At 47.1% G+C, this 12999-nt stretch overlaps 1 protein-coding gene across 6 annotated transcripts in view; it reads left to right on the top strand.

Annotated features, from left to right (window-relative positions):
• The first annotated feature begins 5961 nt into the window (after positions 1 to 5961).
• PRRC2B (proline rich coiled-coil 2B) overlaps positions 5962 to 12999 on the top strand; it is a 46055-nt gene continuing 39017 nt past the window's right edge. For 3 of the 6 annotated variants that reach the window (XM_063410189.1, XM_063410193.1, XM_063410194.1), the window contains exon 1: positions 5970 to 6164. The gene's annotated coding sequence lies outside the window, so the exon portion shown is untranslated. Of the gene's footprint in view, positions 6165 to 6741; positions 6763 to 12999 lie in introns of those variants that run through there. The other 3 variants (XM_063410190.1, XM_063410192.1, XM_063410191.1) reach the window with 3 other exon arrangements.

The following is a 12999-nucleotide window of genomic DNA, read 5'->3' on the forward strand; positions in this document are numbered from 1 at the left end:
GTAGTTTAAATCAGCACTGATCTTCAGATTTGGATATATTTATATTATGAATTGTCTTAAGTCAGGTTGATCTAACACAGGAACGTTTTGCCTTCCTCAGATATTGTGTTTAGAGATACACTTTGTTTAGAGATACACTTTGTAGAACCCTATCTTAAATAACTGGGTCCCCTTATTTGTCTTGGATTTTTTTTTTCAACCTCTTTGAAGAAGTTGGCTTTGATAGAGCAAACAGAGGTGCTAACTGAAAAAACCCAGATGCTTCCATGAGTGTTTTTTTGTGTGTTTTGGAGGTGAGTGTTGTATTGACAAGACACCCAAGACTTTGCCTGACAAGACTTTTAGTACTTGACCTCCATCTCCCTATTTTCCCCTCTTTTCTGCATGTGCTGAAAATTCAGCATGTCACCAACAATCTTTGGAGTCTTTTGAAGAACACAAGCTGTCACATTGTACGAAAGGTGTGTGATGTTTCTTGATTTTTTTCTTGAACCTCTTGCTATATAAGCAACCAAGGCTGGGGGCTTCCAAGTGGATGTAGCAAGAAAGGCCGGGCTTTAAAAGCTGCCTAAAGAACAGCCCTGCTGCCTTCTGAACAGCCCAGTCAAAGGAAAAAAATCACCAAGCCAGGATGAGCAGGAGCAGTAGACTTGTTTTGCAGTTATGCACAAGGAAAAATTGAAGTCATGGCCAATGAAGTGTCTCCAAAATACTTGCACTATCAGGCAACTGGTATTTGGTTTTTGTTGCAAGCAAAGCTCAGTGCTCAGGCCAGCTGAAAGCAATTCACTTCTCATTGGAAGAATAGTTTCTTCCTTTTAATCAGCTCTGTTTTAAATGATTTCCATTTTTAGTGCCTTAAATAGTCATTTTGGTTTGTCCTTCAGTCAGCCAGCATTTTCTCATGAAGAATGGAGTGGGTCTGCAGCCTTTAAAAGGACAAACAATAGCCTGGCAAACAGACACTTCCATGGCATCTTGTTTTCATACTGAGCCTGCAACTCCCATGGGCTGCAAAGGAATAAAAATCAACAGCCTCTACCTGATCCAGCAGCTAGAAGAAATGGTAAGTAACACAATTATTACAAGTAATCCAGTGTGGAATAAAGGCCAACATTCCTGGGTTTTCATACTATTTTCCTGTTCCCAGTATTTCATACTCTATTTCAGCTTAGACAGGTGAGAGACTCCAGCTTCCTCTCTCATCAGAATACCTCTTTTTAAAAAGCATCTCTATTGATATTAGGTCTAAAATAAGAGGGGAAAAAAATCTTTTATATTTGAGACCCAATGTCCCTTTGTTCTACTTGAGGTCTGGCTTTCAAAACATTTCCTTATATTTGGATAACACAGCCTCATACGTGGGATTACAGAGAGCTGCCAGAGCTACTCATGTCTTCTCTCCCACCTCTCAAATATGACAGCTCAACTCTATTGATGTTCTTGCTGACTGGGTTTTGGGTCCTAAGGCCCTGCTCACTTAGTTGCAGGCTTGAATTTCCCTGTAGCTGTCTCAGATGAGCTAATGAAGTCAGTGCAGGCATGAGGCATTCTTGATTTAGACACAACCGAATTTGAAATGATTTTCGTGCTTCAGGGCATAAACAGCTCCTACCTCATGGAATTATAAAGCATATTCTCCTGTGGACAGGTTATTCCACCAGCACATGACCACTGAGTTTCTCCTGCAGCAGCTGATGTTGGCTGCTGTCTGAGACAGATGGAAAACTAGAAGGATCATGACCTGACCCACTAAGGTAAATGTGTACTTTGTGTGCCAAATGGCCTCTGGATGGAGAACAGAGAAGGATCACTTTGCTTTTTCTAAGTGTGTTGTGGAGTTTTGTGAATGACTGCGAGGGCAGTAAGGCCCTGTCCTGTGGAGCAGGCTGCCATTTACAGCTGAACAAAGTGATAGCAAAATGGCACAGGAGCACTGAGCCTGTAAATCACCCTGCTTGGTGCAAGGCAGGGGCAGGGATTGATGGATTCAAAGCAAATCTTTTGCAGAAGCTGTAGAATATAGCAGAAATTCTATAATTTTTATGAGACCTTATACCAGAAAGGATTTCTGTAGATGTATATCCTGTACTAGGGCTGTAAGTCCTCTGTAATGGGTATTTTGTGTTTGGCAGATTTCTCACTAGTGGAAGGATGAAGCACCCAGCAGGATTTCTACTCTTTCTTGTAATTAGTCCTGCAAGGAGGAAGCAGAACACTCCTAAGCTTGACTCTCTTGTCCAGGGGATAATTTGGTAAGGATTCTGGAACAGGTGAAAAATCAGAGTGGGTGAGCTGTTTTTCCAGAATAGATCCTGCATAGAGCTATGCACTGAATTTCATCCAGTTGAAACCTGTTCTTCAGTCTCTGCCCAAACTGCTTCTCATTGTTGACACTCCTCCCTCACAGTCTATTGTGGGTCTAATCCTACCAGCTCTGTCGTGGTTTGAAGTCAGGTGTCTGCCAGGGAAAACTCAAGCTTCCCTTGGAATGGAGAATGTAAAAACCCCTCCCTCCAAATTATTATGATTTTGCAGTTAAAGGCTTTCAGGCAAAGTTTTGGGAAATGGAATAACAGTTCTTTACTAGGAATATTAAAAATACAAATGCAGTAGTCAAAAACAAACAAACAAACCCAGAAACCCTGACAGAGTCAGAAATATCACCTGACACCCTGTTGGTCAGGGTGTTGGAATCAGTCCAAATAAATCCTCCTGGAGAAAGAGATGTGGTTCTGTTGGAGTAGAGATGACCCTGTAGAAAGGGTCCAGTGGTGGTGAGATGGATCCAGTCTCCTTCTGGGAATCCAGTAGAAACCAGGCTGCCTGCTGATCCTACCTCTCAGTTTTTATCTGGGTAGGAATGGTTGGCTCCCCCCACCCCGGGTAGAGCATCTCCCAATGGGATGGTGCAAGTGTGATGTCACTGGTGAGCCTTAATGGCCCATTAAGAGCAGATATCCCCCCTGGAGCGTGGACAGTGGTGACAGAGATAAGAAACACTGCCCCACCTGGTTTTAACAGCTGGTCTGTTATCAGAAGGCATCCATCACCCTCCCCCCTGGAGTTACAAGAGATAAAGAAAAAACATCTCCCAACTGCTTTCAACAGATGAAGTAAAATACATGGGGTTTTTTTGCTTACATAACCCAAGACAAGCTCTCACTTTACACCAGTTGTTTTGATTTATACCCAGGCTGGTATAAATGGTGGCGCAGGTCTTTCAAAGAGCACCAGAAGAAATTCCTCATCTTATGCCAAGGTGTGATCCATGGCTGTCCCCATGGACTACGTGTAGTTGTGTGGATTTAGAGGAGCCCCATTCTCCCCTGTGGTGGTAGAGACAAGCAATATCCTCTGACTCTCCAGATTGTGCCCAGCTTTGAACAGTGAGGGGGTGGAAAATCCAACCCTAATTCAGTCCTGAGCCAGACTTGCAGAATTCCAGGGCTGGCTCTGGCACACTGCTGGGCATGGGTGGAAAAGCCAGGAGCTCATGGGCACTGCGGTGTACACACCTGGTAATGAATGTACAATTGTCCTTCATTTGTTCACTTTGGCCTTTTGATCGCCACAACAGTTTGCATTAATTTTTTCTTTAATTGCTGCATCTTTTCCCTTGGCCTTGGATTGTTGCCTTGGAGATGCACAGGAGGCCTTCGGAGAACTGCTTATTACAGCAGCAGGTGTGGATAGTGCTGACCTGGACAAACCTGTGTGAGTCACCTGCTGATGGTGGGGGTTTGTAGGTGTCTGCATGAGTCACTGAAAGTGAGGGGATCCCACATTCCTGATATCCCAAAGGGAAATGTTAATGCCTTTGAGAGGCTTCCTGTGACTGTGCTCCTGTAGCTGCTCCCGTGGAGGACAGTGAGGTTTGCATGGGCAGGAAACAGGTCAGAAGAGCTACTTGTATGTGTGTGTACTTGTCTGAGCCATGCAGAAAGAAATAATTTAGTGGACCAGACTAATGTCCCAGCTGTCAGTGAGCTGACGAGAGCAGCAGTTTGTGAATGTCGGGAAGGAGGCTGGGCTCCTGTAGGGAGAGAAGTGGAGGGTATTGGCCTCCTGTCTCTGGACAGGCAAAACACTTCTAGAAAGAAGAGACACCAAAGGGCCAGGAGTGGTGTAATACTTGGATATGCAGAAAAGGACATCTGACAACCAGATGATGGTTTTCAGCAGCGCTGGTGCATCTCTTGGTAGCTCAGTGCCTGGCAACTTCAATAGCAGAGCAGATCAACTGTAGGAACATCCCATATGGCCCAGAAAGCTGTTCATGCATTTCTTCCCTCTGCATTACTCTTGATGACTGTTTGAGATCAGACACATCTCTCATGAGCAGTGAGCCGGGTGCCCAGCCTTACGCTGTTCCTGTAATGTGGAGAGAGGTGGGAACTGTTCCTCCTGAGGCATTGCCTACACCGGGCAAATGTGCTACAAAATTCTTCTAAAGCCACCTTCCCTTCATGGGCAAGGGCACGTGGCGTGACAGCATAGGACTGGTGACCCATGAATAAGCCAAAGAGTGCATTGGCATGAGAGTAGCAATTTCCCAGGTGCTTGTCCCATATATAAATATATATATATATATGTGTGTGTGTGTGTGTGTGCACAATTTTTCTGAACTGCTGGGCAGTGCCTAAGAAATGCATGTGTGTATCTGCAGTCTGGCCTTCTGTCACCAAATGTCACACTGACAGAAACCTGTGTGTCTTACAGGACAGGAAGAAGAATCAAAGAGGCTGCTCTGTCCTTGAGTGCAAGGAGACCACATCTCCAAAGCTATAAGAGATCCACTGAGCAGAGGAACTGCAATTTGCAGTAACCTTTACAACACTACCTTTAGTGCCAATTTCTTGCCAGTGCTGCTGCTCAGGTTGTGTCAACCTGAAGCTCTTTTTGTCTGAAGCAGGGACTGTGTTTGCCAGTGAGGCTATTGGTATTTTACAGCTCTGTAGAGTGTTTTGGGAGAGGAGTGACTGTCTTGGTCTGCTGCATTCATTTCCATCATCCTTAATGACAGAACAAATTAAAAGATATTTCTGGACTGAAGTCCTTCCAAGGGGCAGCTCCTCCAGGTTGCCTTTGAACCTGCTGCCCATGAAACCACAGGGGGACAGCAGGCATCCTTCAGTGGTGTTTTCTGGTCCCTCTCAGGCTGGACAGGAATCCTCATGGGCCTGTCATCACCCCATGTCCCTGTCATTGCCCTATGGCTCTGGGGTCATACAAATGTGAAGGAAAAACTTCCAGTACCCCCTCGGAGACATCGTCCCTGGCTCAGGGGGTTCAGGCTGGGGTGATTGTAGCAGTGAACCCTGCAGTGACGACCCTTGCCTCATAAGAGATGCTCCAGTCCCCCAGTCATCCTTGTTGTCCTCCTCCTGGAGCCACTGCAGCAGCTCCATGTCCCTCTGAGGGGAGCTCACAGAATCACACATTAATTGAGTTAGGAAGGGACCTCTGGAGATCAGTGCAGGGTCACCTGGAGCAGGTGACACAGGAATGCGCCCAGGTGGGTTTGGAGTGTCTCTAGAGTGGGAGACTCCACGCCCTCCCTGGGCACCTGTTCCAGGGCTCTGCAACCCTCAGCCTACAGAAGTTCTTCCTCATGTTGGGGGGAAACTTTTTGTCTTTTAGTTTATGGCCATGGCTCCTCATCCTGTCACCAGGCACCACCGAAGAGAGTCTGGCACCCTCCTCGGGCACGCCGGGGAGATATTTCCAGGGATTGCTGAGATCCCCTCTCAGCCTTCCCTTCTCCAGACTAACCCAGCCCAGCTCCCGCAGTGTCTCCTCATCACAGAGATGCTCCGGCCCCCAAATGCTCTGTGCGGCCTCGGCAGGACCCTCTCCAGCAGCTCCCTGTCCCCCTGAGGGAGCTCCCCCTCAGCGCCGCCCCCGCGCTGCCGGCGGCGCCCTGCAGGTGGCGCTGCGCGGCGGGGCCGGCCCGGCACGGGAGGAGGGGGAGGAGGAGGAGGCAGCGAGTGCCCGGATCGGCCGCAGCCGCCGCCGCCGCCCCGCGCAATCCGCCGCCATCCGCCGCGCCCCGCGCCCATCGTCCCTCGGCACCCGGCTCCGCAGGCACCCCCGGCTCCCCGCCACCACCACAGGTGGGTATCGGGGGCCGGCGGCGGCGGCGGCCGCGGATATTCGGGGCGGTGAGTGGGGCCGGGGGGGAGGAGGAAGGGGAGGGAGAGGGAAGGTGGGACGAGGCAGCGCTAAAATGGAGCCGGAGCCAGCGGCTGCGGCACCCCGCGGCCTCCCGGCTCGGGCGGGTCCCCCGGGCGGGTTGGGGGGATACTGTCCCCAATTTCTCTCTGCTGTAGCCGCCGGTGTTTATTGTGCGAGCCGCCCCCCTTCTCCCTGCGGGGACGGGGCCGCCGCGGGGCCTGGCCGGGCCCATCCCCGGTGGCGCTGGCGGGGCCGCCCGGGCTCGGGGCCCCTTGTCCGGCTCCGGCCCCCGGGCCCGGCCGCCCCCGCCGCGCTGCGCTCCTGGGCGGGTGCAGCCGGGGCGGGGGGCTCCCCGCCGCAAAGGCAGGTTGTTTTTTTTTTTTTTTCGTCGTCTAGAGTGTGACACAAAGATATTTTTGTCGCGCCGTGTGTGTGTGTGTCTCAGCAAAACAAGGGGGGGGTGGCATCCAGAAGGCTCGGCCGGTTTGTTATTGTGCGGGAGCTACAAAAGGGCCGCGGAGGCCGAAATGCGGCTGGGGCGGGGGGGAGCGAGGATGGAGTTTGTGCGCTGGGAGAGCTCGTTTGGTAGGTTTGGAAAGGTGTTTTAGGGCTCTTTTTTTTCCTTTTTTTTTTTTTTTTTTTTAAATTCAAGAAGGAGTTTCTCATTCCTGTGTGGGAGCAGCTGTGCTGCAAGCTGGGGAAGCCCTAATGCGGGTCCTGGGACGTGTGCTGAGCATCTTCTCTGGGGAGTGGTTTTAGTCGTGTTGGTTGTGAATTTCGAGAGTCTTTTCTTTACAAAAACCCCCCTGATCTCCAAAGTATAAGCTGCCGTAAGGGGTTTGAACGAGCTGGGAATTGTGGGGTTTGTTAGGAAAGTTGTTTTGTTTGGTTTCTGTCTTCTGGGTGTGCAAAGTGTGAGATACTCAGTGAGTATCTACTCATCAGATAGATTTTCATGTGTTGATGTTACTGCTGTTTGGGGTGATAAGGTACAATAAACGTGAACGTTTAGGAATTCAGTGGTTTTGTTTCTTTCTAGGAACAGGTATGAAGTGTAAGCACATTGCAGTGTCTGCATCATCTCCTAGGGGGGAAGGCATCGCACCCCTTCTAGCACTGAATCCAGGTTTATAGTGAAAGTTTTGGTTTTGTTAAGCCTTGTCTTACAGATTTACTGGAGACCTCCACTGGATGGGCTCTTCCACGATGGATAAATAGTTGGTCCCTGTCTTGGAGAGCCCAAGGTTGGAGAATCAACTCGTAATGAGTAGGTTTCTCAGATATAAACTGGCCAGGACATTTCTTTTGTACTTGTCTTTTTCACGTTCAGTTTCACTACCCCAGTGTTCCAAAAACCAGTGCTCGGAGTCAGAGACTGGGGAGTAAAGTCACCTGGAAGAGGTAGGGAGGCTAAGGCCATATTCTGAAAGTGGGATTTAAAAACCAAATGGAAAGTTATGTTTTCAGGCTGGTTTCTGACTGAAAGTATGAAATATTTACATGCATTTTTCACTCCCAGTTAAGCATTGTAGATGAGCCTAGGTTTTATCAAGAGCTCATTTGTCGTCCATGAGATCTTTGTGGGCTCATCATGGTTTCTTTTGGATCTCTGGCCTAAGAAGTTTTTCCTAGTTAGCAGAATATTTTGGGGTTACAGTAAACAGCACCTCTCCCATAATGTTTTTCTTGTTAAAATTTAAAAGTTCAGATGAAAATCATTCTCAAGAAAATTGCAGATACTGTTTGGAGTCGCTGTTTTGTTGTTTTTGCAAGCCAGTGTGAGTACATCTGCTGTTAGCTGTATTTTGATTTTGTGCTTAATTTATTGAGTGCCTTGAGTACAAGTTGATTCCTTTTTCTTTGTTCAGTAATTAAGAAAACAAATTTCTACGTGATTTGACAGATACCTTTCTTTAAAAAAAGAGAAATTAAACCATGTGTTTGGTATGGATTTCCAAGTTTGTCATTATATAGTGGCTTGGTGCCTTGTTTTTTCTAAATTCAGAGAATTTTTCTTTGGTCTATACAGTGCATTTTTTGGATGCTCTCTGAGCTTTTTTTTTCCTTTTTTCTGTGTGTGCATGAGAGCTTAAAAGGGCAGCTCAGCCAGCTGGCTGGAACTGGAAAAGTGAGTAAATAGTCCATAAAGATGCTGGAAGGGACATGCAGGGTTTAAAAGTATTTTTGTTTCAATAAGTGAGTAATATTCCTGAACATTTTGTATTAAAGTTATTTCACTTTATAGTGACATCTTAATAAAACCTTTTAATAAAGCTTTGTGTACAGCCTGACTTCAAAGGCTAATTTATTTGAGCAGCCTCCTGAAGGTGGTGGTGGCATTAGAGGCTGTGTTTGTGTGACGCAGCTGCCCGTGGTACCCGAGGAAAACAAGGACCTGAGCTGTGAGATGATCCCATACAGAATTTACCTGCCTGTTCAAGAGTGTTTCTTGCTCATTGTGCTCACCTGACTAACTGGAAGTATTTAAGGGCAAGCCGGGCTGGGTTTAAGTGCTGCTGAAAATAATAGTAAATATTTTGTGTTATTTTTATTGCATTTATGGTGGTAGTCTACACAGAGATTTTGGTGTAGTGCCATTTCCACTTTAAATTGTGTATTTTCATGTTGGAGGAGTATAATCAGTATGAGCAGGAGAAACTTAGTGAAACAGGATGGTAACTTTAGGAGAGGGAGAGGGTTTATTCCAAGGGCTGGACCTCTCTGGTTCCCTGTTTCTTTTTACTACATTCCTCATTTATTCTGCAACTTGGCACTGAGCTGTTGTCTCAGTATCAGACCTTGCTCTTAAGCTGATCCTGCTTTGTTAAGTGGGTTTTGTTTTTCGTGTGTCACTGACTCATTCTCCTAATAGGTCGATAATTTCACAGCTCCTTATCACTAATTTCTCATTTGGAGCAGAGGAAAATACAAGGGTGGTTCTGTCAGGTATCAGACAATGAGATGAGAGCACAGAGAACAGGTAAAAGCTGGTGAGCTGCAGCTCTCTCCATCACAGAACAGCTTTTTCTAACTTCTGAAACGAAGTGAGGTCATTACCAAGGGGAAAACACCCTCTGAGGTGGGTTTTGCACACATCTGGGCTGGTTACAGAGTTTTTCCTTCCTCCACAAGGATAAAATGGGGCTAAAGCAGGACATTGCATTATATTCAGCCTCACTGAAACATAGCTTGGGCTCGTGTTTTGTTAGTAACTTGTACCAGAATTCAGGATGTTCCCTGCATGCACATGTACTTCTTGTGCAAAAGTAACAGAGCAGTTGGAGCTTATGGGCTGTTTATTTCAGAGCAAAGCTGTTCAGATACTGATCTGTATAGCTGTTAAATCCTGATCTGGTTTTTTTTTTTATCTGGGAGCTTTTGGACTATAATTGAAGTGGACTGGAGGCTGCTTTAGTAGCCCTGTGTTCTGTAATTCCCTGTGGCATTGGTTGGTTGTGAGGCTGCTTGTCCTGCCGTGCTGTGGGGTGTGGGGGGATGGGTGTTAAAAAGTGTATATGCAGTTCTGCAGGGAGTTATTTAACTTGCAGCCAAAATACGTCTGTATTTTGATTCCAACATTTAATTTTTTTCAGCAGAGTGTTAGTAGGCTGGAAAGGGTGTAAAGGTGAGAAGGGGTGGAAGTGGGGGTGAGCTCACAGTTCCATCTTTAGGAGACTGCAGGTAATAATTTGTGGGGGACTGATGGAAAGTCATACCTTGGGTGAAAGGGAAGAGATAATGACCAGGTTTGAAGTGGGCAGGTGAGCCCATTAGGGCTTAAGTGTGAAGAAATACGGGGGAAAAAGAACCATGAAGAAAAATTGCTAACAACCCTCTTAAGATTTGGCCAAGAGGCCCACTCAGTTGGACTGGAGTATCTCAGATATCTGCCAGCCTTCAATTAGCTGTTGGGAACATCCTCAATGGCTTTGGATTTCAGGTGGGTAGCACTTCAGAGGAGTAAACTACCGAGTATTTGTGCAGTTATCACCCTTATTGAAGAGGTTTGGTGTAGGAATCCTTCCCAGGTAGCCATTGAGACACTTTAATGGGAATTGTAGTGATGGTGCTCCAAAGAGTGAAGAGAGACAGATTTGAAGAGCTTGCACTGGGACTTTGCCTCCCTCAGCCACTTATTGTGTGGGATTATAGTGATTTTTTTGGAAGAGTTCTGCTGTGGGTGAGTTCTTCAGCTCTTCCTACCTGTATGTGGGCTGGGAGGCTGCACAAAAGCCTCCAGTGATCTTGTTCAGAGTTGGGAGTGGGCTGTGAAGCAGGCAGGGGAGTAGGGACAATTTCAAGAGGTGCTCCTTCTTTGGCTTCAATAATAACTATGGTTTTATCTTTTATTGAAATAACCAAGCTTCAAGAACCGTCATTCAGAACCAGATTCATGTGATCTTGAGTGTTATTGTGGTGTTAGTGTTCTGCATCTGAGCTAAGTGTTGCCTCTAATGATGCTGCGATCCTGTTGCAGTGAAAGCAGTGTATGAGGTCGTTCATTTAGGAGGTGTTTGCAGCATTCCCCAGCCCAGCATGCAGGGACCTGCTCCTCCCAGAGCTCCTCTGAAGCAGGGCTTTATGCTGCTGCTGGCCCCACAGCGTCAGGCAGCCTGTGTGATTCCGAGGGTGGTTTTCAGCCCCAGAAGGTGGGAGATGAAGGCTCTATTTCTTGCTCTGCCACTTAGCATAGCTGCAGAGTTCTGCGGTGTTGTTTTCCTATCTGGAAAATAGAAGCGGTGACGCTTACACACCTTGTCAGTAATGCACTGCAAATATCTATGTAAATTAAAGCATCTGTGAAATGTTTTCACTTCCTGTCTGGCTCAGCATAGTCCAGATGTTCTGGGCATAGTCCGAGTTGCTTAGCTGTCCAGAAAACCTAAAGCTTACTAAAGATGTCTAAAGCTACTTTCTTCAGAGCACTGAACCACAACTCATGTAAGGTGCTTTCTTACCACTTTGTACCTGTGTCCTTTTCCCGTCACATTTCTCTTAACATCCTTGGCACTCATTTGTCCTGCAAATGGCTCCCATGAACAGCTTTCCTGTAAGAATTGTTGTGCAATGCTGCATTGCCCTGGTGCTGTTGAGATTGGGGAACCTGGAGGAAGACTTCCTTGGAGGCTTCAGCCTCTGCAGTGTTTATGAACTGCAGGCTTGTCCAGACTGTTTGTCATCTTATTAATGGCTCGAACCAGCTGCATCAGTCCTGATGGCTGTGGGAATTGGGAGAAATGTGATAGAGCTATTCAGCTCTTGCCAGGGCAGCTTTGTACCCTGCAGCGTGTACCTGCCAGGGGAGCTCCCAGCAGTGCCTTGGGGAGGAACAAGGCCGGAGGAATTGCTCAGCAGGGGTGTAAAGGAGCCTCTCCCTTGCTTGTGTAACGAGGAGTTGACATTTGCTGCCTGCTGATCAATAGCATTGGGTTTTATCTCTTCATAAAGAAAACCTGTGCATAATCTTAGTGGGAGCTGAGACCCTGAAGTCAGCAGACAACTTAAGAGTGGTGTTACCAAAGCCCAGATTTTATTGTGAGGCTCATCAGGCACAGGCTAAGCATGCACATCCCCATTCCAGTGTGATCCTTCCTGAGACTGCAGAGAAAACAGAGCGGCTTACTCAACAGCTGTTGATGGCATTTGTGTGGAAAGAGCTGTTTCTATTCCTGAAAAAAGGACTGTTAACCCAGAGGACTGCCAGCTTTGCTCTGATTTCATCTCTTGGAGTTGTGACATCTCTGCTTTTCTCTCTGCTTGTTTGCAATAAAATTTATGTTCACTGTTGAGAGATGGAGTAAGTTGCTGAGCTTGGGACCTGGTGAAGGATTTATGAAATGTTTGACAGAGAAGCATTCTCCAGTGGCCAGTGGTAGTCTTGGATGAGTAGTGCTCTCCAAGATAAGCTAGACCTGGTGGTTTGGAGCCTTATGTTTGGGTTTTGGCACTGGCAGCACAGGTGTTTCACCTATGCTGCTCTTGCTGTGTCTTACCTGGTTATATGGGTATCATGGCTGTGCTGACTTTTAAAAGTCTGTGTAGGCAGAAGTATCAGGGCTAAGGGACTTTCACAACCTTTACATGCAGTGGTGTTTATTTTCAGTGATGGAAGAGTCTTTGCTTTCACCTATCAGAGCTAAGGTGTGGTGCAGCACCTGAGAACAGTTTGTGCTTGTGTGGGTGCGTCCTGCTCTTGTGGGCTCCTCGGGAGGAGCAGGCTGGTTTGGGTGCACTTTCTGTGCCAGTGGACAGTCTTTTCTACTGGAAGGGAGTGTTCTGGACATGGCAGGTGCTGCTGCAGTGCATTTCCTCCTCCTCATTTGATTCTTCTTTGCAAATTACTTCTTTTTGATGAAGAGCCACATTTTCTCTGAGAGTCTTGGCACACAGGTTTGGGTGGCTGAAGCTGGTACCTGAGTTCTGGGACTTCTTGCTGTCTACAGTCTTAGTTGAGCAAACCATTCCTCTGACTTGAACTGGTAGTGCCAGTCCTGTTACCCATCAGGAGATCCCACCAGCTACTCACAGTCTGTTACTGTTGCTCGGATACTTAAATGCCCAATTTACCTTACAGTTCAGCTGAATGTTGCCAGGAGCTTTCTGAACAAGTTTTGCCAACAGAGCATTATGCCAGGTATTTCTTTTGTATTTGGATTTAAATTGCTTGCTCATGATCAACCTCCTTGTCTTGATGTTGAGGGAACGGGATGTTGTATCTGTGTGTTCCCCCTGGACACTGAGGTCTCAGAGGAACCTCAGCAGGGCAGAGTGGAAGGCAGAATCTGTGTTGGAGGCTGGGGGTCGTGTGTTTTAACTCTGACC

This window comes from Prinia subflava, chromosome 12 (genome assembly GCF_021018805.1).
Source record: "Prinia subflava isolate CZ2003 ecotype Zambia chromosome 12, Cam_Psub_1.2, whole genome shotgun sequence".
Lineage (NCBI taxonomy): Eukaryota > Metazoa > Chordata > Aves > Passeriformes > Cisticolidae > Prinia > Prinia subflava.